Raw genomic sequence first — 5,000 nt, 5'->3', positions numbered from 1 at the left:
CATGCACTTGTTGTGTACTTTTTTAATACATCCCGCTTATCATGTAAATAATCCTTTATTAAAAGGAAAAACTACTGTTAATATTAAAATAAATTTTTTATGCCAATGACAGAGAAAACTGGACATTTGCGTCGCAACAGGATCTCTTGTCTTTTGAATAAGACGTGTATGTGGATCATCAATAATTGTATAGAAAATGTTTTTAACCGACTTTTCTCCTGAAGTCAAGGAATTACTCACCTTGCTTTCTAGGGTCGTGAATATTTCAAGAAGAATTGTAAAATTTTACTAAACGCATACTCTCAATCACTACTTCTCAAATCTTTACTTCAAGGACCACCAACAAGAAGAAAGACATCAAAAGCAGGTGGTATTAGGGTTTTCCGATTTAGCGGAAGTCCTACGGAAGTGGAACTCAAGTTGCCGATTTCAAGTTTACATAAAGAAATGTATATGAATAACTAAATCGGCTGTTTAAATGAAGTCTTCTATCAATCAAATCAATCACATTCAGTCAGAAGCCTTATACTCACCGGCGGTGACGTTTTTGGCTCACATTTCCGATTATAATATTTGGGCAATAACAAAAGCAACAAAAAATAGACAGGATTCCTCCATTTTAATAAGTCAACAAAGGCAAGTATAATCAGATAGAACATGACTGTGTGGGCACCCTTGAGAGCATAAAACGATAAGGTCATGTGACTAGCCAAAGATGTTGTCCAGTCAAGAATTGTCACTTAAGATTTGAGAGATTTTTTTCGAATTTGAGGCACCATTCTGCACCCGTAATGACATTTAAGAATTTCAGCAGTGATACTCACTTCTCCTTTTCTTTGCCTAGCGTGTAATCTCTTGTCGCTGATGTCGCAGCTTCGGTAAAGCTCTCCTTTTTCTCCAAGGAACTCCCAATTCCATTTCAAAAACGCTAGAACCGCTCGCCAGTCACGTAGCTTCACGTCCTCCAATTTACTATATATACTTGCGGTGTGCTGCGTTGGGTCTCCTCTGCAAGAATTTTTCTTTGCTCCTGCGCGTAGAACTCTCGACACCTGTGTTTCTAAGTCCTCTAGAGATTGGTTGCAAACCATCTACACATAATTCTCAGCATTCGCTCACTTGTTGAAACAATAAGCCTTCTAATTCTCCCGTGGCCTGATAAGATGAATGCTTCATTAGATCGACACTCTTGTCAGCCATCACGAACACCGTTTTGTTCTCTTTGGAAATAACGCTAATTAGCTGTTCCACTCCAGGATCAGAATTATTTTAATTTTCGCAAAAAAGGCCGGTAACTGCTGATTACCCTGTCATCTTTGTTAGCCGTGACTTAAGACAAAACATTTCCCATTTCCCATCTTGACTCAAAGGACAAAGCAAATGTTAAAGTCAATGCTTACGTAAAGAATTTGTTTTTAATAAAGACTTTTTGACATGGTAAGCTATAAGTTCCAAAAAGTGACAAAAAAGTACACATCAAGTTCACGATATCAATTTTCTTCCCCTTTTAGTTGGAAAAAAGAAACCGGAGGAGAAGAAACTCTTATTCACTCTGACTCTAACATTATACTTGTCGCCATTTACGATGGTTTTTTAAGGACAAACCTTTGCTTAACAGTAAACATATAGTGACTATATTTCAAATTCTTTCCGTTCGATCCTTTCCTGATGACATGACGCAGTACCTTCTCAAGATAGCTCATGCATTAGGGCCTCTTTCAGTGACGAAGCTATTTTTAAAGAGGCATCTGTTTGGCCCGACTGTAATGACGTAATGACATTTTGAACATGTGCAGCAGTGGGAACGAGAAGTTAAAATAGCTTTGAAAAACTAAAAATACATTTGAAAAAACTATTATGGGGCATGGGGATCCGTTGTCTCATCTCACCCTCTCTTGGACAACATAATACATTAACATAAGAAAAGCAGGGAAGTGTGTTTCATAACAAAGTCAGCCTCACTTTCATGTAAATGCCAGGTAACTAAGCACATAAAGTACAACACTTATTTTCGCAAGCAGCATCGTTTTACTTGTTTTGTCCCCCGTGGCAGTGGTGGCAAATGCATTGATCTTGGCAGCGATTTGGAAAGGGACATTTGAGAGGACGTGGCTTTACGTTCTTCTTAGTGGTTTGGCGTTCAGTGATTTTTGCATAGGACTCATTGTTCAACCATTACTGGCTCTTCTTTTTTTTCTGTTTCTTGACGAGTCAGGTGTAGTAGACGCTCAAAAAAACTTAAATGCCTATATCATAACTCATGTTGGGCTCATGAGCGGAATATTCTTTTCCAATGTCGAATTAATTCTTCTAACACTGTTGTCCATTGAACGCTGGCTACACATGAGCAGACGGTCCTTGATGACACCTCGCCATCGTTGCCTGGCAGTCGCTTTATTACTGGTCGTTCCAGCTTTATTTGTAGTTTCAAATACTGTGCAGTATTTGAGGTTTGGAAAGTTGGATGTTGCTTTAGCTATTATCAATGTTGTGGTTATACTGCTCTGCTACTTCAGTACGTTATTTGCTTATTACAAAGTTTATCGAATTATTATACATTGAGCTCACTATCTCTTTCCTGATTGGCCGAAAGCCTACAGTGAATTTTCGAAATCAGCGCCCGTGACGTCATAACTGCAGATTATACATTAATCATGTCAAGGTCAGCCAAGGTCACGGGTAATCATGTCATGTATGACCGCAGTGCATGATTTCTTAGGGTAATCATGTCAAGTTCGCGCGCTTTGTGTTGCCTGCTGTCAGTGAAGAAGCACAACAGTGACCGTTTTTTTTTTCCTTCAATGTATAATAAAACAATTATTAGATTCGGCTTTTGTGATATCCAGAATAATCAAGGTCTCGGTAAGGGTTATCAGCCTCAGCCTTCGGCTTCGGCTGATAACCCTTACCTCGACCTTGATTATTTTGGATATCACAAAAACCTCATCCAATAATTGTTTATAATTCGTCAGCACCAGCAACAAGTTCAAGGGAACCAATCTTCTCAAAATTTTGGACAACCGGCGATAAACGTGGCTAAATACAAGAGGTCTCTCAAGTGTATGTTATACATTTTTGCTTTATTTTCTGTCACTTTAACTCCAGTTGTCGTAGGGACAGCTTTTTTGTTAAGCAGAGCCGAGAATCTTTCTTGCCTGGAAGCATTTGCAGTGTTTTATGTTTCTCTATCGATTTGCTTCTTATCTCCTTCTCTTAATCCAGCTATTTATTTATGAAGAATGAATGAAGTGCGTGAAATAGGTACAAAAACATTTAAAAATCAACTCTGCATGTTATAAAGAGAGGAGCAATGCAGCAGAGCCTGACATAATAATAATAATAATGATAATAATGATAATAATTCAGGGATAATAAACCTTGTTATCAAGGCCAATCTCAAAATGAAACATTGAACACCGACGTTGTTATATTTTAACTCCTTTATAGTGGACGTTGAGTTATGATCGTGTTAAGAGCTTGCATTGCCACCATTACTCAACCGGACACTGAAGGAAGATAATATATGGGCACTTTGGCCAGCCAAGCTACCGTGCATTGGAATAGGTACAAAAACATTTAAACATCAACTCTGTTATAAAGAGAGGAGCAATGTAGCAGAGCCTGACACGAAAACAACCTAAAACCAGCAGGTGGAAAAAAACAGGGAACGTGTACCCCTGACCAAGGCAGTGGGGCGACCCTTGGTGTTCTAGGGTATTTTTTCATTGAAAAACGCCTTATACAATGTAAATGAACGTAGAACACCAGCGTTGTTAAATTTTAACTCCTGTATTTAAACATTGAGGTATGAGGCATTGTCAGGGGTTATCGGGATACGGGATATTATTGTATAGATAGCATTATGATGATACAAACCAAGGGAATTAACGGGATACAGGATATTTGGGCCATAAATAAATGGGTTCCGGGATACGAAGACCCCCTCCTTCCCCCCCCCCCCCCCCCGATCCCCCTTCAATGGGGCCTTAGTTATGGTTTGTAGTGGTCTTGAGAGTGCTTTTCTTTAAGAAGGAACAATGATCTTTATTTGAATGCCACATGCATTCTTGGTTGTGAGGGTAATTCTACTGATAGCATAAAGCTCCAATAGACAGTGTGCCCACTACAAGACCAAGACTGAGTTCCATACGTTACTCTACTCTCCCCTACTGCTGCTGCTTTTCGTTCTTAGAGAAAATTAGAAATAAGGACGCCGTTGCTTCGAGATTCTCAGTCCCTGCGATTAAAGAAATTGACAATCGTGTAAGGTATGCAGAGAAGATGACATCTGGGCAGGTTTCCTTGGTGAACTGTTGGTCAAGAGTTAAGCTATGGAAGTTGACTCTGGTGGCCTTTAGAGTGCTTTTTATTAGGAAGGCACAAAAAAATCTTTAATATTCGAGTTTCACAGCCTTGGTTGTGACGGTCATTCGACCAACTAAAGCTCCGATTGATGGTGTGCCACAGGAACCTCAAGCTCAGTGAGGGAACGCCAACATAAATATAAGGATTTGTATGGGAATCCCGATAAAATACCTCAGAAGACAATTTTACTAATATTTAATGTCAATGCTTTGTTGACCCCGCAGAGTTTCGGCCTCGAGAAGGCATCATTGGATGCCCCGCCTATACATAGATTGGCTTTCAATTGAACTGTTGGTCAGGAGTTTATTACGCTATCACTGAGCCCAATGACAAAAAAATTAAGCTGACGTCATAGGGTCACCGAACCGGAATTGCCTTTGTTTTTTGACCTAATTCGCGGGAAGGCTAGTCTAAAAATAGACCTACTTGTGAAAACGTCGTTCCACAGACGCTGTATGGAAGTTGCACGCTCCAGATGGGCTTCTGATAGTGTTTAGTATATCCAAGGGATGGACGGGTGGATAGATAGATAGATAGATAGATAGATAGATAGAAATTACTTTTTATTCACACTGTTTAAGAAGATTAAAAGAACGAAGATATATATGCACATAAATAAAAAAATAAATCAGTAA

The sequence above is a fragment of the Montipora foliosa genome, chromosome 12 (genome assembly GCF_036669935.1).
Source record: "Montipora foliosa isolate CH-2021 chromosome 12, ASM3666993v2, whole genome shotgun sequence".
NCBI classification, from domain to species: domain Eukaryota; kingdom Metazoa; phylum Cnidaria; class Anthozoa; order Scleractinia; family Acroporidae; genus Montipora; species Montipora foliosa.
The sequence above is the reverse complement of the archived record's forward strand: the minus strand, read 5'-3'. Positions refer to the sequence as shown.